The 23662-nt window shown below is 43.5% G+C and overlaps 1 long non-coding RNA gene across 1 annotated transcript; it reads left to right on the top strand.

Moving 5' to 3' along the window:
- The first annotated feature begins 1301 nt into the window (after positions 1-1301).
- Positions 1302-22900, top strand: LOC137522337 (uncharacterized). Its single transcript, XR_011022266.1, has 2 exons — positions 1302-1385; positions 22233-22900. It is a non-coding gene; the product is annotated as an uncharacterized lncRNA (long non-coding RNA).
- Positions 22901-23662: the final 762 nt, after the last annotated feature.

The raw sequence follows: 23662 nt of genomic DNA, 5'->3' as shown, positions 1-23662 counted from the left end.
CGCTAAGTGCTTTGGAAAATAAAGAAACCTCTGAGAATCCTCCATGAGAAGATGGGTTACTCCAAAACCTGTCGGTTCTGTCAGATTTCTACTACTTACTGTAAGGGACAGCAACATAGGAGAAAAGTAATTTGTAGCTCATTTTACTCTGGAAGAAATGTCCTTTATACTTGTACATTATTATATGTATTTTACATTTTTTATTATAGTGGTCCTTTAAAGTAAGTAAACAATACAGATAGTTAATGAGATGCTAAAATGTTGGATTGTGTGCAAATGTAATACAAATTGTATGCAGCTTGGCATTGGACTGTTCTAGACATGAATTTGGTTGTCTCAATCATTATTATTATATATTAGAAGAAGAAGTCCTTAGAGAGGATATCCGCAGGTAATTAATGAGGCGTGGGTGGAGTAATACACTTACAATGATCCAGGTTCATGATACCACCCACAGGTGAAACAGTGAACTGCAAGTTGTCCAAATGCCAGCAAAGGGACACCTTCTGGTGGACAGTGGAAGTTCTTCCTAGTCCTGAACATGCTGCCACCAGCAGGTGAATCAGGATAATGCGCAGCTCCTTTATAACACGATATGCAACCTGCAGGGCACGTCCACACTGAGGAGAGCTTTTCTTTTTAAATGTAAAAAAAGATGCTGAAGAAAAAACATGATGTGGGGGTGACCCCTGTGGAATATACCAGATCCCATCACCAGGCATAGTGTTTGGGGACAAGCAGGAAGCTCTGGGGGGATTTTCAGACAATGCCTTTCCTCTTTGGGTGTGTGATAAGGGAGGGACGCTAAAAAAGTCAAATGTGGTCAAATCCCTGTAACCCAAGAGAAGCAATCAGGGCCAGTTCTAGTAAAATTGGGGCCCGGGCAAGATTACCCTCGGGCCCCTTAACCATCCCACCCAACTCTTCACCAAAAAGCAGCATTAGAGATCCTTTGTTGCAGTAAAATTCCCCCCCAGGGCCCCTGAGGCGGCTACCCCCTCCCCAGATTACACCCCAACTTAAAGAGAAACTCTGACCAAAAATTGAACTTTATCCCAATCAGTAGCTGATACCCCCTTTTACATGAGAAATCTATTCCTTTTCACAAACAGACCATCAGGGGGCGCTGTATGGCTGATATTGTGGTGAAACCCCTCCCACAAGTAACTCCTCCCACAAGAAAAGTTCAAACTTTTGTGGGAAATAGCTGTTTACAGCTGTTTCCAACTGCCAAAAACCATGCAGCAGCTACATCACCTGCCAGCAGTAAAATGTTTACTGGAGTTCCTCTTTAACTGTGCCCTCTGGGCCACTGCAATGTCTTTGGCAGGGTAGCTTCTTGCCTTTCCCGGCGGGTGCTCTCCTCGGGTCCCCGGGGAGCACAGGTAAGTCGGGGGGGGGGACACCTTGGGGCCCTACAGGCTCTGGAGCAATTGCCCCTTTGCCTCACACCCTCCTGCCTATGCGTTTGTCAATGCATATAGGCAGATTGGATGGGTAAGCTATTTCGTGGGCAGAGCGGCCCTGGCTGCAATCTTCTGTACATAACACCAGAAAATTAAAACAGAAAATCCATTTGTGCTTGCTGCATCCTGTATTAGAGAAATCCCCGGAGGCAGTGGCGTACCAAAGGAGCTGTGGGCCCCGATGCAAGTTTTACAGTGGGGTGGGCCCCCCAAGCACTCTATACATAACAATTAATACGGTGCACCAAAACCTGCCAATGGCAACTACAGTGTCACAGGTGCAAGAAGGGGATGGGGAGCAGTTTGTTAATGGTTACCACTATTCAATGTATCTATAGAAGTCATTATTACCAGCACAGGACCAATAGAGAGCTAATACTGTGTTTGAGGGAGGGCCCCTCTGGCCCAAGGGCCCCGATGCAGTCACAACCTCTGTACCTCCTATTGCTACTCCAGTAAATCAGCCTCATAATATCCTGGCTGGAAGCTGAACCTGTTTATGTGCTGCCTCTTTAGTGAGTTACTGTATTTATCTCTCCTGTCATTTGTATTTTGTGCACATCCGCCTTTATCCACATGACCCGTCACTACATCAAAAATTCAATACAATTACTCATTTTTATACAATATGCATTTATACATTATTTTGTCAGTGTTTGCTTATTGTAAAATCTTCCTCTCCCCGATTTACATCCTGAAATTTATCACAGGTGGTAATATCTGTAGTCCTGTGAGGTGCAGCTCTGCAGAACGCTAGTTTACTGAGTGTTCTGAAGCCAGTAGAAGATATACCTGGCCTCACAGAATGCTCTGGAAGGAGAATTCAGCATACCTAAACAGCCTAGGCTAAGCATAACTGGGGGAGGAGGGGGGGCGCTACATACCAATATACAGCAATATGTAGATATAGAAAGTTTTTCTGATGCTGAAACCAGGATATTTACTATAAAAGTGGAGATCCTGAATAATTTCCTGCATTCTACTATATGTCACTACAGGGCCTCTTTACTGCATTCTGCTATATGTCACTACAGGGCCTCTTTACTGCATTCTGCTATGTGTCACTACAGGGCCTCTTTACTGCATTCTACTATATGTCACTACAGGGCCTCTTTACTGCATTCTGCTATATGTCACTACAGGGCCTCTTTACTGCATTCTACTATATGTCACTACAGGGCCTCTTTACTGCATTCTGCTATATGTCACTACAGGGCCTCTTTACTGCATTCTGCTATATGTCACTACAGGGCCTCTTTACTGCATTCTGCTATATGCCACTACAGGGCCTCTTTACTGCATTCTACTATATGTCACTACATGGCCTCTTTACTGCATTCTGCTATATGTCACTACAGGGCCTCTTTACTGCATTCTACTATATGTCACTACAGGGCCTCTTTACTGCATTCTGCTATATGCCACTACAGGGCCTCTTTACTGCATTCTACTATAAGTCACTACAGGGCCTCTTTACTGCATTCTGCTATATGTCACTACAGGGTCTCTTTACTGCATTCTGCTATATGTCACTACAGGGCCTCTTTACTGCATTCTGCTATATGCCACTACAGGGCCTCTTTACTGCATTCTACTATAAGTCACTACAGGGCCTCTTTACTGCATTCTGCTATATGTCACTACAGGGTCTCTTTACTGCATTCTGCTATATGTCACTACAGGGCCTCTTTACTGCATTATGCTATATGTCACTACAGGGCCTCTTTACTGCATTCTACTATATGTCACTACAGGGCCTCTTTACAGCATTCTGCTATATTTCACTACAGGGCCTCTTTACTGCATTCTGCTATATGTCACTACAGGGCCTCTTTACTGCATTCTGCTATATGTCACTACAGGGCCTCTTTACTGCATTCTACTATATGTCACTACAGGGCCTCTTTACTGCATTCTACTATATGTCACTACAGGGCCTCTTTACTGCATTCTACTATATGTCACTACAGGGCTTTACTGCATTCTGCTATATGTCACTACAGGGCCTCTTTACTGCATTCTGCTATATGTCACTACAGGGCCTCTTTACTGCATTCTGCTATATGTCACTACAGGGCCTCTTTACTGCATTCTGCTATATGTCACTACAGGGCCTCTTTACTGCATTCTACTATATGTCACTACAGGGCCTCTTTACTGCATTCTACTATATGTCACTACAGGGCCTCTTTACTGCATTCTACTATATGTCACTACAGGGCTTTACTGCATTCTGCTATATGTCACTACAGGGTCTCTTTACTGCATTCTGCTATATGTCACTACAGAGCCTCTTTACTGCATTCTGCTATATGTCACTACAGGGCCTCTTTACTGCATTCTGCTATATGTCACTACAGGGCCTCTTTACTGCATTCTGCTATATGTCACTACAGGGCCTCTTTACTGCATTCTGCTATATGTCACTACAGGGCCTCTTTACTGCATTCTGCTATATGTCACTACAGGGCCTCTTTACTGCATTCTACTATATGTCACTACAGGGCCTCTTTACTGCATTCTGCTATATGTCACTACAGGGCCTCTTTACTGCATTCTGCTATATGTCACTACAGAGCCTCTTTACTGCATTCTGCTATATGTCACTACAGGGCCTCTTTACTGCATTCTGCTATATGTCACTACAGGGCCTCTTTACTGCATTCTGCTATATGTCACTACAGGGCCTCTTTACTGCATTCTGCTATATGTCACTACAGGATCTCTTTACTGCATTCTACTATATGCCACTAGAGGGCCTCTTTACTGCATTATGCTATATGTCACTACAGGGCCTCTTTACTGCATTCTACTATATGTCACTACGGGATCTCTTTACTGCATTCTACTATATGTCACTACAGGGCCTCTTTACTGCATTCTGCTATATGTCACTACAAGGCCTCTTTACTGCATTCTGCTATATGTCACTACAGGGCCTCTTTACTGCATTCTACTATATGTCACTACAGGGCCTCTTTACTGCATTATGCTATATGTCACTACAGGGCCTCTTTTCTGCATTCTACTATATGTCACTACAGGGCCTCTTTACAGCATTCTGCTATATGTCACTACAGGGCCTCTTTACTGCATTCTGCTATATGTCACTACAGGGCCTCTTTACTGCATTCTGCTATATGTCACTACAGGGCCTCTTTACTGCATTCTACTATATGTCACTACAGGGCCTCTTTACTGCATTCTACTATATGTCACTACAGGGCCTCTTTACTGCATTCTACTATATGTCACTACAGGGCTTTACTGCATTCTGCTATATGTCACTACAGGGCCTCTTTACTGCAGCCTGCTATATGTCACTACAGGGCCTCTTTACTGCATTCTGCTATATGTCACTACAGGGCCTCTTTACTGCATTCTGCTATATGTCACTACAGGGCCTCTTTACTGCATTCTACTATATATCACTACAGGGCCTCTTTACTGCATTCTACTATATGTCACTACAGGGCCTCTTTACTGCATTCTACTATATGTCACTACAGGGCCGCTTTACTGCATTCTGTTATATGTCACTACAGGGCCTCTTTACTGCATTCTGCTATATGTCACTACAGGGCCTCTTTACTGCAGCCTGCTATATGTCACTACAGGGCCTCTTTACTGCATTCTGCTATATGTCACTACAGGGCCTCTTTACTGCATTCTGCTATATGTCACTACAGGGCCTCTTTACTGCATTCTACTATATGTCACTACAGGGCCTCTTTACTGCATTCTGCTATATGTCACTACAGGGCCTCTTTACTGCATTCTGCTATATGTCACTACAGGACCTCTTTACTGCATTCTGCTATATGTCACTACAGGACCTCTTTACTGCATTCTGCTATATGTCACTACAGGGCCTCTTTACTGCATTCTGCTATATGTCACTACAAGGCCTCTTTACTGCATTCTGCTATAGGTCACTACAGGACCTCTTTACTGCATTCTGCTATATGTCACTACACGGCCTCTTTACTGCATTCTGCTATATGTCACTACAGGGCCTCTTTACTGCATTCTACTATATGTCACTACAGGGCCTCTTTACTGCATTCTACTATATGTCACTACAGGGCCTCTTTACTGCATTCTGCTATATGTCACTACAGGGCCTCTTTACTGCATTCTACTATATGTCACTACAGGGCCTCTTTACTGCATTCTGCTATATGTCACTACAGGGCCTCTTTACTGCATTCTGCTATATGTCACTACAGGGCCTCTTTACTGCATTCTGCTATATGCCACTACAGGGCCTCTTTACTGCATTCTACTATATGTCACTACATGGCCTCTTTACTGCATTCTGCTATATGTCACTACAGGGCCTCTTTACTGCATTCTACTATATGTCACTACAGGGCCTCTTTACTGCATTCTGCTATATGCCACTACAGGGCCTCTTTACTGCATTCTACTATAAGTCACTACAGGGCCTCTTTACTGCATTCTGCTATATGTCACTACAGGGTCTCTTTACTGCATTCTGCTATATGTCACTACAGGGCCTCTTTACTGCATTCTGCTATATGCCACTACAGGGCCTCTTTACTGCATTCTACTATAAGTCACTACAGGGCCTCTTTACTGCATTCTGCTATATGTCACTACAGGGTCTCTTTACTGCATTCTGCTATATGTCACTACAGGGCCTCTTTACTGCATTATGCTATATGTCACTACAGGGCCTCTTTACTGCATTCTACTATATGTCACTACAGGGCCTCTTTACAGCATTCTGCTATATTTCACTACAGGGCCTCTTTACTGCATTCTGCTATATGTCACTACAGGGCCTCTTTACTGCATTCTGCTATATGTCACTACAGGGCCTCTTTACTGCATTCTACTATATGTCACTACAGGGCCTCTTTACTGCATTCTACTATATGTCACTACAGGGCCTCTTTACTGCATTCTACTATATGTCACTACAGGGCTTTACTGCATTCTGCTATATGTCACTACAGGGCCTCTTTACTGCATTCTGCTATATGTCACTACAGGGCCTCTTTACTGCATTCTGCTATATGTCACTACAGGGCCTCTTTACTGCATTCTGCTATATGTCACTACAGGGCCTCTTTACTGCATTCTACTATATGTCACTACAGGGCCTCTTTACTGCATTCTACTATATGTCACTACAGGGCCTCTTTACTGCATTCTACTATATGTCACTACAGGGCTTTACTGCATTCTGCTATATGTCACTACAGGGTCTCTTTACTGCATTCTGCTATATGTCACTACAGAGCCTCTTTACTGCATTCTGCTATATGTCACTACAGGGCCTCTTTACTGCATTCTGCTATATGTCACTACAGGGCCTCTTTACTGCATTCTGCTATATGTCACTACAGGGCCTCTTTACTGCATTCTGCTATATGTCACTACAGGGCCTCTTTACTGCATTCTGCTATATGTCACTACAGGGCCTCTTTACTGCATTCTACTATATGTCACTACAGGGCCTCTTTACTGCATTCTGCTATATGTCACTACAGGGCCTCTTTACTGCATTCTGCTATATGTCACTACAGAGCCTCTTTACTGCATTCTGCTATATGTCACTACAGGGCCTCTTTACTGCATTCTGCTATATGTCACTACAGGGCCTCTTTACTGCATTCTGCTATATGTCACTACAGGGCCTCTTTACTGCATTCTGCTATATGTCACTACAGGATCTCTTTACTGCATTCTACTATATGCCACTAGAGGGCCTCTTTACTGCATTATGCTATATGTCACTACAGGGCCTCTTTACTGCATTCTACTATATGTCACTACGGGATCTCTTTACTGCATTCTACTATATGTCACTACAGGGCCTCTTTACTGCATTCTGCTATATGTCACTACAAGGCCTCTTTACTGCATTCTGCTATATGTCACTACAGGGCCTCTTTACTGCATTCTACTATATGTCACTACAGGGCCTCTTTACTGCATTATGCTATATGTCACTACAGGGCCTCTTTTCTGCATTCTACTATATGTCACTACAGGGCCTCTTTACAGCATTCTGCTATATGTCACTACAGGGCCTCTTTACTGCATTCTGCTATATGTCACTACAGGGCCTCTTTACTGCATTCTGCTATATGTCACTACAGGGCCTCTTTACTGCATTCTACTATATGTCACTACAGGGCCTCTTTACTGCATTCTACTATATGTCACTACAGGGCCTCTTTACTGCATTCTACTATATGTCACTACAGGGCTTTACTGCATTCTGCTATATGTCACTACAGGGCCTCTTTACTGCAGCCTGCTATATGTCACTACAGGGCCTCTTTACTGCATTCTGCTATATGTCACTACAGGGCCTCTTTACTGCATTCTGCTATATGTCACTACAGGGCCTCTTTACTGCATTCTACTATATATCACTACAGGGCCTCTTTACTGCATTCTACTATATGTCACTACAGGGCCTCTTTACTGCATTCTACTATATGTCACTACAGGGCCGCTTTACTGCATTCTGTTATATGTCACTACAGGGCCTCTTTACTGCATTCTGCTATATGTCACTACAGGGCCTCTTTACTGCAGCCTGCTATATGTCACTACAGGGCCTCTTTACTGCATTCTGCTATATGTCACTACAGGGCCTCTTTACTGCATTCTGCTATATGTCACTACAGGGCCTCTTTACTGCATTCTACTATATGTCACTACAGGGCCTCTTTACTGCATTCTGCTATATGTCACTACAGGGCCTCTTTACTGCATTCTGCTATATGTCACTACAGGACCTCTTTACTGCATTCTGCTATATGTCACTACAGGACCTCTTTACTGCATTCTGCTATATGTCACTACAGGGCCTCTTTACTGCATTCTGCTATATGTCACTACAAGGCCTCTTTACTGCATTCTGCTATAGGTCACTACAGGACCTCTTTACTGCATTCTGCTATATGTCACTACACGGCCTCTTTACTGCATTCTGCTATATGTCACTACAGGGCCTCTTTACTGCATTCTACTATATGTCACTACAGGGCCTCTTTACTGCATTATGCTATATGTCACTACAGGGCCTCTTTACTGCATTCTGCTATATGTTACTACACAACCTCTTTACTGCATTCTGCTATATGTCACTACAGGGCCTCTTTACTGCATTATGCTATATGTCACTACAGGGCCTCTTTACTGCATTCTGCTATATGTCACTACAGGACCTCTTTACTGCATTCTGCTATATGTCACTACAGGGCCTCTTTACTGCATTCTGCTATATGTCACTACAGGGCCTCTTTAATAAACCGCTATAAGTTGAACTGTCCTATTGTAAATCAACCCCATTGCATCACCAGCTACAAAACAATAGTGAGAAATGGCCAGAGCGCAGCTGTATAAAAAGACAGAGAATCCGTCTGGCGCGGGAGCCGGCGCGGCCTGGAGAACGCGCAGGAATAGGATTGGCGCCGATTGCGCAGCACACAGCCATTCCGCTGCCCCCCCCCCCCCCCAATACACCATAAAACAGTCCATTTCAGGACAGATGTCATTCCCATCACTGGCCTCCCTCCAGATATCCCAGCCCTGCACACAACTAAATGTAAATCAGCCGCCTCGCAATCTCAGCCTTTTCATATATTTCCTGTCCTCTCTACATGTGTTTTCATTTTACTTCTGATAGATTTTTTTCTCTCTTTTCCCTGAGGGGGATTTTCCCAGCTAGCGAAATACCAGAAAAATGAGATATCTGATCAGTCTCATCTCTGACATTCCTCGAATCTATGAAGACATATCGCAGGAAGAGGAGAAAGCTGGGACACAAACGCTGACTTAGACATAAAAATGATTTACGCATCTTATGGATCCTCCAACTTCCAGAATTTACTCGTTAAACTCACTCTCTTGTAGCGTTCAGCTCAAATTCCGCATTATAGTAATTTTGTATCAAAATTCGCAATGACGACGTGAAATCGTAATGTGAAATTTACAGCAAATTCGTAATTCATTTTTGCGCACGCCTGCAACTATGTTCTGTAATTTTGCAGTTATGTCACAGAGACAGGAGGGCGGGGCCAGGGAGCCGAGCGTGCGGCGTGTGAGCGGGCGGCCGGGTGTGCGGCGTGAGTGGGCAGCCGAGCGTGCGGCGTGTGAGAGGGCGGCCGGGCGTGCGGCATGTGAGCGGGCGGCCAGGTTTGCGGCGGGTGCGCGGCGGCGGTGGCGGGCGTGCGCACAAACGGACTGAGGTTTGCTAGCAAATAAATAAACCTTGTATTTTTTTGAGAAAATTGATTTTAAGAAATTTAAAAAAAATGTTTAACTGTTCCATATTCCATTTTCATAGCTACACTAATATATATAGCAGTGACATCTTCTGCAGCACATTACAGAGTACATGGTCATGTCACTGACTGTCCTCAGAGGAGCTCACACTCTAATCCTACCATAGTCATAGTGTAATGTCCTACCATATTATTATTATGTATTTATATAGCACTGACATCTCCTGCAGCACATTACAGAGTACATAGTCATGTCACTGACTGTCCTCAGAGGAGCTCACACTCTAATCCTACCATAGTCATAGTCTAATGTCCTCCCATATTATTATTATGTATTTATATAGCACTGACATCTTCTGCAGCACATTACAGAGTGCATAGTCATGTCACTGACTGTCCTCAGAGGAGCTGACAATCTAATCCTGCCATAGTCATAGTCTAATGTCCTACCATATTATTACTATGTATTTATATAGCACTGACATCTCCTGCAGCACATTACAGAGTACATAGCCATGTCACTAACTGTCCTCAGAGGAGCTCACAATCTAATCCTACCATAGTCATAGTCTAATGTCCTTCCATATTATTATTATGTATTTATATAGCACTGACATCTTCTGCAGCACATTACAGAGTGCATAGTCATGTCACTGACTGTCCTCAGAGGAGCTGACAATCTAATCCTGCCATAGTCATAGTCTAATGTCCTACCATATTATTATTATGTATTTATATAGCACTGACATCTTCTGCAGCACATTACAGAGTACATAGTCATGTCACTGACTGTCCTCAGGAGCTCACACTCTAATCCTACCATAGTCATAGTCTAATGTCCTACCATATTATTATTATTATGTATTTATATAGCACTGACATCTTCTGCAGCACATTACAGAGTACATAGTCATGTCACTGACTGTCCTCAGAGGAGCTCACAATCTAATCCTACCATAGTCATAGTCTAATGTCCTACCATATTATTATTATGTATTTATATAGCACTGACATCTTCTGCAGCACATTACAGAGTACATAGTCATGTCACTGACTGTCCTCAGAGGAGCTCACAATCTAATCCTACCATAGTCATAGGCCTCAATTCACTAAGCTTATCTCCTGTCTTTAATAACTCTTCTAGAATTGTTACCATGGTGATAAGTCATGTAGTATTCAGGAAACATTTTACCTCAGGCAAACCTAAAGTTAACTCTTCTGTCTTTAAGTTAACTCTCCAATCCTTAAAATAACTCCAGAGTTAAAGACAGGCTGTTAATTAACTGCGTGTGAAAATAACTACAGAGGAGGTAAATTAACTACAGAGGAGGTAAATTAACTACAGAGGAGGTAACATAAGGAAAGAAGAGATAAGATAACTCTCTCACTGTGTGAGGTAAGTTTTCTCTTGCCTTATTATCTCCAGCATGATCTTAGTGAATTGAGGCCATAGTCTAATGTCCTGCCATATTATTATTATGTATTTATATAGCACTGACATCTTCTGCAGCACTTTACAGAGTACATAGTCATTTAACTGACTGTCCTCAGAGGAGCTCACACTCTAATCCTGTCATAGTCATAGTCTAATGTCCTACCATATTATTATTATTATGTATTTATATAGCACTGACATCTCCTGCAGCACATTACAGAGTACATAGTCATTTAACTGACTGTCCTCAGAGGAGCTCACACTCTAATCCTACCATAGTTATAGTCTAATGTCCTACCATATTATTATTATGTATTTATATAGCACTGACATCTCCTGCAGCATGTTACAGAGTACATAGTCATGTCACTGACTGTCCTCAGAGGAGCTCACACTCTAATCCTACCATAGTCATAGTCTAATGTCCTACCATATTGTTATTATGTATTTATATAGCACTGACATCTCCTGCAGCACATTACAGAGTACATAGTCATTTAACTGACTGTCCTCAGAGGAGCTCACACTCTAATCCTACCATAGTCATAGTCTAATGTCCTACCATATTGTTATTATGTATTTATATAGCACTGACATCTTCTGCAGCACATTACAGAGTACATAGTCATGTCACTGACTGTCCTCAGAGGAGCTCACACTCTAATCCTACCATAGTCATAGTCTAATGTCCTACCATATTACTATTATGTATTTATATAGCACTGACATCTTCTGCAGCACATTACAGAGTACATAGTCATGTCACTGACTGTCCTCAGAGGAGATCACAGTCTAATCCTACCATAGTCATAGTCTAATGTCCTACCATATTGTTATTATGTATTTATATAGCACTGACATCTTCTGCAGCACATTACAGAGTACATAGTCATGTCACTGACTGTCCTCAGAGGAGCTCACACTCTAATCCTACCATAGTCATAGTGTAATGTCCTACCATATTATTATTATTATGTATTTATATAGCACTGACATCTCCTGCAGCACATTACAGAGTACATAGTCATGTCACTGACTGTTCTCAGAGGAGCTCACACTCTAATCCTACCATAGTCATAGTGTAATGTACTACCATATTATTATTATGTATTTATATAGCACTGACATCTCCTGCAGCACATTACAGAGTACATAGTCATGTCACTGACTGTCCTCAGAGGAGCTCACACTCTAATCCTACCATAGTCATAGCCTAATGTCCTACCATATTATTATTATGTATTCATATAGCACTGACATCTTCTGCAGCACATTACAGAGTACATAGTCATGTCACTGACTGTCCTCAGAGGAGCTCATAATCTGTTGTCTACTACTATAGACATTTAATTTGGCCTGATCCAATTCACTTTTTCTCCTATGTGATAGTAGAAGCAGTAAAGTGTTGTACCGTGTTAGCCATGAGTAAAAGCAAGAAGTTTTGAATCAGGATGATACCATTTATTGGCTAACTTAGAGATGGATATTTGACACCTTATCAATAAAATGCATTTTAAGCCACCAACAAACACAAAAATACAATAATTTGATAGTACTTTTTCACCTGATTTTTGGTACTTTTACAATTTCAGTAGATGAAAATGATCTCCTAGGTCTAGGAGAACACTTAGCTGAAAAAGTGAATTGGATCAGTCTATAGTCTAATGTCCTTTAGACTAGGTCAGTTTTGAATAGCGTTTTGAATATTTTTTCTAGGATGTGGGAGGAAATTGCAGTGCCTGGAGGAAACCCATAAACATTAGATAGTGTCCTGGACCAGATTTGGATCCTAGCAGTGTTCTGCATGTTCTGTACATTGCGTATGTCCCGGTCATGTCTCAGGTGTGCCAGGATCTGGGGGCGCCAGCATTTCTGGTTACATGGAAGAGTATTCTGCCTGGTGACGCAGATCTTATCTACTATTCATTCTACAGGAACAGAACCCTCTCCAGACAGGCAGGATTTCGTTCCCGGGATTAGGATGGTCGATATTAGGCCGTTCGGTTGACCAAATGTCTATCATAAGGTCGTATTCATGAGAAAATCAGGAGATCAGAGGGAATCTTTTCTGGGGATTTGGAACTGGCTGGAACTCGCCCAGATGTTAACTAAATCCTATTAAACCATCACATCCTTGTCTGGCTCAAACTATCGGCGGAGACTGGCCACATTCCAGCAGAGCTGTCACTCTTTCACTGCCATGAAAGCAACCAAAGAGGCCAGCAGTCAGGAGGCCGGGGATTCTGGGTAATGGGCGACCGTGGAACGAGGGGTACCTGACAGCTGCTAATTCATTCAGATCAGAGATGTGACGCCAAAGGGTCATTCCTCATCTCTGGCCTGTCCGTCATGGCGCTGGCGCGGTCCTCTTAGGAGGGCAATTACGCGGGCGTTTCCTTCAACTGTGAATAAAGTAGAACGTTCAGACCACGGGGTGCCATACGGGACTTGACAGCAGACATTTATCTGCTAATAAATGGGCATTCCAGGCTGGTATGTAATATCACACTTTATTAGAACCAAATGTGACGCTACGTGAAGAGGACCTGCCTTCCAAACGCCGGCAAAGTTCAAAGAACTCTATCGAAGCCCACCAATGTCACCCCAATCATTCAACTGTGAAAAAATGTCAGATTGGGTGTCAGAGAAATTGGTGTGTGTGTGAGGCAACTATTCAACTCAGATATTTCTTTAATATTTTTTTAAGTTAGAGCTGGTGCACACCAAGAGCGCTTCTGAGGGATTTTAAAATCGCTAGCCCTTTGGAGGTTCTTGGCTAATGTGTTTGTATGGTTTGGTTCACACCAGAGCGATGGGATTTTTTTCCCAAACGCAAACACGGGCCTGCAGCATTTTGGAGGAGATTACACCTCAATGTAAAGTGTAGGAAAAGTGGAAAATAGCTCTAAAAATTGCTGAACAGAACAGTTTTTCAGAGTTTTTTTCCCCAATGTGAAAGAATCGCTACAAAAATCGCTACAAAAATCATTAAGGGCCCGTTCTCACCTGAGCGGGAATCGCTACACATTGTAGCGAGTGGCAGTGTTCTCACTGCCGCAGTTGCGGTTAGCGATACCGCAACCGCGCTGCATGCAGCGGTTTGCAGGCGACGAGCGTTCCGCGATTAGCGGTCGTGATTAGCGTGCACAGCACGTTAATCGCGATCGCTCCAAAACCGCCGCAGTGTCCAGTGATTTTTCTGCGCTAATCGTGGGAAAATCACTCCCGCAAAACGCCGGCGGTGATCGCCGGCGTTCTGCGGTTCTAAGTGTGAACGGGCCCTAAGCGTTTGTGAGTACACCTAGCAATTTTTGGTGTACACTAGCCCTAAGGGCCCGTTTCCACTATCGCGAATTCGAATGCGTTTGCTGCATGTGAATTCGCATAGCAATACAAGTGAATGGGACTGTTTCCACTTGTCAGGATTTCTTTGCGTTTTTCTGTGCAGAAAAAATCTGCACGGCAGAGCCATCAGAATTCGCATACCGCATACCGCTATGCGATTCGCATACAATGTATTTAATAGGGAATTTGCATGCAATATTGGTATGCGAATTTTCATGTGAATTCGCATACGATTTCGCATGGAATCAATGGAAAAGCACACAGGCACTGCCATGGTTAAATTTGCATACATCGTCATCCATCCGCATGCGAATATTTTACCGCGGCGATTCCCACCACACAAGTGGAAATGAGCCCTAAGAGTCAAACAAAAACCTCACAGGCCAAATACAGTTTACAGCTGTTTTGCAATATGTGGTTTAGTCAAACTTTTTTTATTACTATTAATTCAAATTATTTCTTTATCAATTAATCAATTATCTTATTTTTAGAAATGTAAAAGTAAAATGTCATTTTTGCAGTAAAACGCTCTGATATACATGAGACAGTTACCGTACATGTTGTAGTGTTTCTGGCTCCTTAGTAATAAAGTTTGCTCCAACACTTCCTATAGCTATAAATTGTTGTTTATTGATATTTAGCCCCGCCCTCCTAGTGATGTCACAGCCTAGGCTGATTAGTTATGCGTAATTCTCCCCCAAGAGCATTCTGGGAAATAAGACATATTTTCACTGGCTTTAGAATTCTCAGAAACAAAAATTCCACAGTGATGCACCTGACAGGACAAAAGATGTTGTGACCTATGATAAACGTGTGTAAATTGGGGAGAGGAAAGATTTTACAATGGGGAAACACTATCTAAATCATTAATGAATATATATATATATATAAAAAAAAAAAAAGCAATGCATTCAATGCTTTATTCCTTTACTGAACTCTTGCACAAGAGACAAAAGAATAACATAGAGAAATGTATCCTGTATGAATTTAGAGAGTTTAGCCTGTAGTCTGGCCTAATTCTCCTTCATCTGGGACTAATCACAACTGTAATTTGATCTCTCAGCTGTGTCAGCTGGCTGCCTCGGCAGAGAAGCTAATTTGTAAACACAGGATGTTAACCCTCTGCTTCCATGAAAGCAGGAAGTAGACACACTGCAGGATTTGTATCAGCTGTAACAAAGAAATGTTTTTCTTTACAGGTTATTATGCTGTTGCAAAGGGGAATTCTCAGTTCAGGTCCCCTTTAAATATAAGAAGGAGTGTGAGTATAAACTTATCTCCAGGAAAGAACATGGGCGGAGTAAAGCAAACATTTTCCGAAGCACTTGAACGCCGCGCGTTTCCTGTTTAGCGAGGTGTAAAGTGCTGGCCAGATGTGCTGCTAGGCCTAAACACCTCTCATATACGGGAAACATACAGGACTCTGCCCAGATTATAATACTTTCCTTACAGAGGAGATAAAGGTTCTGGCACGCCAAACGCCGTGATGTCACTGATGGTGAGCGCGGTACAACTCGCTGCTGAGGAGCGCAAATGCTGAGCTCCATAGTCCATATGCTGCTCACATACCTCCCAACTTTTTGAGATGAGAAAGAGGGACACTTAAGCCACACCCCTGATCACGCCCCAGTCACACCCCTAGTTACGCATACCATAAAGGTTTCATAAGAAAAATATGTTGTTTTATAATTCAAACCACACTGGTCCTCTCTTTCCTGCTTCATTTTACTTCATATTAACATTTTAAAATTGGGAATAGGTCTTTTTGAGTTTTTTTGTACTCCCCTCCCACCCAAAAAAACAAAAAACAAACAAACAAAAACAAGAGGAAGAGAAATGGGGGGCAGAAATGGGAAGGACAAGAGAGGGAGGAAGGGAAGGAGAAAGAAAGGCAGGGAGGGGTATATGAGAGAGGGGGAGGGGGAAAACAGGGGGGGGGGGAGTGGGAGAAAGGAGGGGAGAAGGAGGGACAGAAGGGAAGGGGAGAGAGGGGCACAAGGGGGGGGGGGGAGTGGGAGAAAGGAGGGGAGAAGGAGGGACAGAAGGGGAGGGGAGAGAGGGGCACAAGGGGGGGGGGGAGTGGGAGAAAGGAGGGGAGAAGGAGGGACAGAAGGGGAGGGGAGAGAGGGGCACAAGGGGGGGGGGGGGAGTGGGAGAAAGGAGGGGAGAAGGAGGGACAGAAGGGGAGGGGAGAGAGGGGCACAAGGGGGGGGGGAGTAGGGGGGGACAAGGAGAGAGTTATAGGACCTTTTTCAATGTACTTTGCAATTTACTGTCCGAATCTGGACAATTATTTCCTACCTGTCTGATCTGTTTCTGATCGATAAAGGGATCAATTTTGTGACATTATGATTGGAAAATCGATCCCTTTATCGATCAGGAGCAGTTTGGACATGTACACACGATACAATTTCCCATCAGATTACCCGTCGTACGTACAGGACATTGCATCGTGTGTTCCCAGCATCCGGTTTCTCCTGGGTGACATTCTCACATCTCATCCACCAGCCAGCAGGAAAATTCTCGGAATAATCTGGACCGTACGTTTTCACCTACCTTTTGGCACTTTATGTCTGGTACACACCATGCAATTTTCCGTCATATTTTGAGTCGAATATATAATTTCCGACAGGAAACACCGCAAAAGATGGATCGGGGATATGCGGTGCTGGAAAATGTGACAAATGGTTGTTCCCTGATCCATCTTCTGAAATCGAATACTGTGGGAACAAACGTCGGACAAGAACGATTGAGCGATCGCAGTAAATAGCGCTGGTGTTAACGGAGATCGGAAGGACTGTCTACTATTGGATCTATTATGAAAGTCATTCAAAGCAAACGATTATTGCGTGTAATCGGCCATCGTTGAACATCATTTAACAAACTTTAATTGAGCGATGCTTCGCAATATCCCGCATTTGACACCAAAATCGTGCGGTGAGTACAAGTCTTAAATCATACCTCCCAACTTTTTGAGATGAGAAAGAGGGACACGTAAGGCATGCCCCAGACACAACCATGGCCACGCCCCGTCACACCCCTAGTCGCGCATACCATCAAGATTTCATAAGACAAATATGTTGTTTTATAATTCAAACAACATTGATCCTTTCTATCCTGGCTCATTTCTCTTCATATTAACACTTTAAAATTAGTAATATATCAATTTAAAGGATGGGAATAAAGTTATAAAGTTTAGAGTCAATCAAACTCATTTTTTAGTAAATAAATATATATATATATATATATATATATATATATATATACATATATATACATAGAAAGAGGGGCAAAGTCCTGAAAGAGGGACAAATGAGGAGGAAAGAGGGACAGAGGGACAGGGCTCCCAAAGAGGGACTGTTCCTCCAAAAGAGGGACAGTTGGGAGCTATGCTTAAAAGAGAAAGCAATATAATGGTGACAGTAGAGAAGGGATGAGACAGATGACAGAGAAGGAGATACAGGATAACAGAGGGAATATGGGGGTGTATCCAGTAATATGAGCGTCCCTGTAGCCCCCCGACCTGTGACTGTCCCCTCTCCGGTCCTCACACTGACAGCGGTCGGGCTAGGCTGGGAGTATGACTCACTGATCACATCTGTCTGCTCCCGTTATGAGATCAGAACCAGATCACAACCTTCTGCGCACAGCTGTTGTCTCTGTCTAGCCATCTCTAGGTCACAAATCGGTTTAAAAGCACTTTGAACAACGATAATGTGAGCGTTTTTCAAGCAAATTTGTCTTAAAAGACGTTCAGTTCCAGGTCAGAGTGCACTTCCTGTTTGTCTGCGCACACAAAATCGCAAAACAAAAACTCACACAAAAACGCAAATTGCTCTAAAAATGCCACGAATCACTTAACAAAATTGCTCACAAAAGCGCTTACTGTTTGCAATTATGCTTTGTAGTGTGAACTAGACCCCCTCACCCCAATCTGCATTGTAAAATTCATCACTGGTGGCGACATATTTATAGCTTGAAAACGCATTGCTGCGGAATGTTTGTTGTGTGTTTCAAAGCCAGTAGAAATAACAAGGATATTATTTTTTCCCAGGAATCCAAACATATTTTATTTATTGTTAAAGCACCAACATATTCTGTAGCCCTGTACTAAGTAAAGGCTAGTACACACTAGCAATTTTGATTGACCAATGATTGTTCAATTTTACCACCTCCATGTAGTATGAGGGCCAAACAGATTTTCAATTCTATGCAGATTATATAGGTAAATGGTCATACTACATGGAGGTGGTAAAATTGAGCAATCATTGGTCAATCAAAATTGCTAGTGTGTACTAGCCTTAAGAAACAAACATGGGGTATAAAACTAGACCGACAATGCTGTACACCAATATACAAAATACAGAATTGGTAATTACAGTGACAAAAAGATCATAATTAATAAAAAAAATATATAACACAATCCAAGACACAAAAGGGTGAGAGCCGTGCCCTTGCGAGCTTATAATCTAAAGATTGTACACAATCCATTTCCATTGGTATATTGAGGTCAAAAGATCTTATAACTTCCGATGGGAGATATATGTACGATATCTCAGGTACAGTATATATACCATACACGTAAGATGTTGTCTCCTTACAATCCGTTTTGTTCGTTCCAAAACGCAAAGCTGCGGCAGTTGGGCTGTGACATCATAAATCGAGGTGTGAGCGAGAAGAGGATAATATACCGCCGCCCAGCAGCTACTGTTGGGAAATGTGAATTGCGTCCTTCTGAGCCGGATAATCAGTTCACAGCGGAAGAACGTTCGCCGACATGTTTATATTGGCTGCAGAGAAGCTGGAAATCCCTCCCAGAATGAAGAGCCTGTTTACAGAACATCATCTTAATGAATTCAGCAGATAAATAACGATTATTTTACTAGACAGAGTCTCTTAAAGGGCAGCGGCTGCAGCAGTTTATAGACAATGGAAAGACTACTGGGCTGTAATGATCTCTTTACAGCAGCCAATCAGAGTGATCTGTATAGAGCAGCCAATCAAAATGATCTGTATAGAGCAGCCAATCAGAATGATCTGTATATAGAGCAGCCAATCAGAATGATCTGTATAAAGAGCAGCCAATCAGAGTGATCTGTATAGAGCAGCCAATCAGAGTGATCTGTATTGAGCAGCCAATCAGAGTGATCTGTATAGAGCAGCCAATCAGAGTGATCTGTATAGAGCAGCCAATCAGAGTGATCTGTATAGAGCAGCCAATCAGAGTGATCTGTATAGAGCAGCCAATCAGAGTGATCTGTATAGAGCAGCCAATCAGAGTGATCTGTATAGAGCAGCCAATCAGAGTGATCTGTATAGAGCAGCCAATCAGAGTGATCTGTATAGAGCAGCCAATCAGAATGATCTGTATAGAGCAGCCAATCAGAGTGATCTGTATTGAGCAGCCAATCAGAGTGATCTGTATAGAGCAGCCAATCAGAGTGATCTGTATAGAGCAGCCAATCAGAGTGATCTGTATTGAGCAGCCAATCAGAGTGATCTGTATAGAGCAGCCAATCAGAGTGATCTGTATAGAGCAGCCAATCAGAGTGATCTGTATAGAGCAGCCAATCAGAGTGATCTGTATAGAGCAGCCAATCAGAGTGATCTGTATAGAGCAGCCAATCAGACTAAAGCTCACATATGCTCTATTTTTCACCATATAAAATAAACCTTTTCTCCCCAAAATATGGGGAGAAAAAGTCCCTGCGCCCCATATTGTCCCCCTTTTTCCACCTCCGCTCCCCCCCCCCCCCCCTTCCCATGTCTCTTCCGCTCCCAGTGCATAGATGTAAGCACTAAGCAGAGGCAGCAGCATAAAACCAGCAATGCAAATTGTCCATTGTCAGGGAATTTCAGTTATTTCAAGAGGTCCTGTAGTGCGTATAGCAGAATGCAGTAAAGAGGCCCTGTAGTGACACATAGCAGAATGCAGTAAAGAGGCCCTGTAGTGACATATAGTAGAATGCAGTCAAGAGGCCCTGTAGTGTACAGTGATCGCAGCGCTGAAAAATGGTCGTGGGGATTGGGGGCGTGACCATGACATTGTATGGGCGGAGCATAACCGTAACCCCAAAGCAACAAATATAGCCAACAATGACCATTAAATAATAAATGCAGCAACAGTTACCCCAGACACCAGAAAATAAACGCAATGTAAGCAACACTTCACCAGAAAAAAAACAACGCGATGTGGGCAACATTTCAGCAAAAAATAATTGCAAGGTGAGCAGCATTTCACCAGAAAAGAAACGCAATGTGGGCAACATTTCAGCAGAAAACAAACGCAATGTGGGCAACATTTCAGCAGAAAACAAACGCAATGTGGGCAACATTTCAGCAGCAAACAAACGCAATTTGGGTAACATTTCACCAGAAAATAACGCAATGTGGGCAGCATTTCAACAGAAAACTAACGCAATGTGGGCAACATTTTACCTGCAAAAAAATAATTTACTCACCTGACAGAAGTCTCCTCTCCCGGCCGGTCTCTGGTGCGCAGCTCCCCTGGAGATCTTGCTACTGCAACCCTCCGTACTGGAATTGAATAGCAGGGCTACGGGAAGATGGTGCCCAAAGCCCTGTACTGGAGACACAAATAGTCTCCAGTACAGGGCTTCGGACGCCATCTTCCCGTAGCCCTGCTCTGCCTGCTGGAAGACTATGCAGGCTGGAGCGGGGCTGCGGGCTATGAACTGTCTATTGGATGCCGCGGCCAGTTCATTCAATCGTACGGTGGTCAGAGTCCCGGGGACGGGACATCGCGCGGCTAAAAGCGGGACGTTTCCCGGGACCTCATGCAGCCTGGGACAGGGGACCCCGAATCCGGGACCTGTCCTGGGTAAAGCGGGACGTCTGGTCACCGTACTGTAGTGACATATAGCAGAATGCAGTAAAGAGGCCCTGTAGTGACATGTAGCAGAATGTAGTAAATTATTCGGGATACCCACTTTTATGGTCATTTTCCTGGTTTCACCATTTTGTTTTCAACACTTCCTATATCTATATTATGCTGTATAGTATTGGCATGCATAGCTCCCAACTGTCCCTCTTTTGGAGGGACAGTCCCTCTTTGGGAGCCCTGTCCCTCTGTCCTCCTCATTTGCCACTCTTTCAGGACTTTGTCCCTCTTTCTATGTAAATATATATATATTTCTCTACTAAAAAATGTGTTTGATTGACTCTAAATGTATCCCCTTCCTTTAAATTGATTTATTACTAATTTTAAAATGTTAATATGAAGGAAAATGAACCAGGATAGAAAGGACCAGTGTGGTTTGTATTATAAAACAACCTATTTTTCTTATTAAATCTTTATGGTATGCGTGACTAGGGGCGTAGTGGCTGCGTGATCAGGGGTGTGGCAGGGGCGTGGCTTACATGTCCCTTTTTCTCATCTCAAAAAGTTGGGAGGTATGGGTATGTAGCCCCGCTCTCTCAGTGATCTCACAGCCTAGGTTGTTTAGCTATGCGGTATGTGCCTAACAAAGCATTCTGAAAGACCAGGTGTTATTTTCACTGGCTTTGGAACTCTCAGTAAACAAACATTCCGCAGAGATGCACCCGACAGGACTAAAGATGTTGTCACCTGTGATAAATTTCCCTGCAAATCAGGGTGAGGAAATATTTTACAATGAGAAACACTGACTAAATAATTTATGATTAAACATTGTAAAAAAAATAAGACATTTTATTTATTACGTTTTTTCACTACAGGTCCTCTTTTAGTGCGGTAACACTGAGCAGGTAAGCGGACCCCATAAAGCACCTGAATGTTTTGCGGCCCTCCAGATACACCGACTCCATGAAAACCGTCCGCGGCCTCCACAGGTGAGCGATGAGGCCCTCAGGGGGAGGATTAGGGGGCAGAATTGGCGTTTGCCATTATCACTCCCCTAGAAACCATCGCAATGCAGGCCGGAGGCAGGAATGCCGCATGTCTTTATGTGTGAATGGGCCAGTGTGTCCCCCACTGATGAGACACAAAATATCCAGTCCGACCTCTCTCCCCGGCCCCCGATCAGCCAGATTCAGCTGTCATTAAAGAAGCAGAGGGAGGTGCAGCTGCAATATTGTGCGAATAGTGGAAACAGCAGGTCCGGATAATCCTGTTTGGCTTTTGGCATCGGTCATGAAATGAGTGACGGGGACACCGACTGAAGCTAATCTTCCCTCAGGAGGAACTCCGACTCAACGTCAGCCTATGGCAGAACCATCACGCTTTACCTACCGCAGAACCGCCGCCAAGCAAAGGCCAACATCGCCAAGGCGAAAGCCACATAGCAACGATATTACCAGCCCCGAACACCGGCCAGGAAATGGGAAAAGAATGGTAGCTGTTTTTTTGTACACCACTCACTTCATACAGACACCTGTGGAACGTGGAGGCTGCCATTTTACTTCCTGTTTAAAAATGCCAGTTGCCGGGCTGACAGGGGCGTTGCTAGCCCCAAAGATCAGTGGCACATGCTACAGATGTGTTCTGGGGTACCCCGGACGTCCCTCAGGCAGAGTCAGGCAGTGGGGCGCTATACTCACCTCTGGCCGCTTGGTCTACAGATTAAACAGACCTCTTCTTATCCGGGCTTCTCCACGTAGTGTCTGAGATTGAATCAGACGCTAGAGCTCCTAGCGCCTGATTGAGGCACCACAGCTCACAGTATAAACCCCCCCCCCCGAGCTGTGGAGCCACTATGGGAGCATGTTGGGAGCTATAGTGCCTAAATGATGCATGTTGGACGCCGTAGTGCATCAATGGGGGCATGCTGGGTGCTGTGGTGCCATGCTGGTTCTGGGGCAGTGGATCATGTGACAGAACACACACACCTCTGCAGGTTAGAGGCCTGCTTTAGCCTAACTCCCAGACAAACACACAGCCTCAGGTTAGAGTTCTACTTAAACATACAGATATGCACACTGATTTATCTGAAACACAACAAACACGTTCTGCTGTGTGGAGAGGTAAGAGGGACAGAGAAGGAGCAGCCAGTGCCGGCGAGACAACTGGCCGTGGATTTCCAGCTGACAACTGAAAGGCATCAGAAGATTCCTATAAACATTTGTAAAAGGTGCCCAAAATGCTCTACCCACAGTTACATTTGTATACAGACATTTAACCTTTTAGCAGCCAATGTATTTAGAGGCTT

Source organism: Hyperolius riggenbachi, chromosome 6 (genome assembly GCF_040937935.1).
Source record: "Hyperolius riggenbachi isolate aHypRig1 chromosome 6, aHypRig1.pri, whole genome shotgun sequence".
Classification (NCBI taxonomy): domain Eukaryota; kingdom Metazoa; phylum Chordata; class Amphibia; order Anura; family Hyperoliidae; genus Hyperolius; species Hyperolius riggenbachi.
This window is presented reverse-complemented; position numbering and strand designations above follow the sequence as displayed.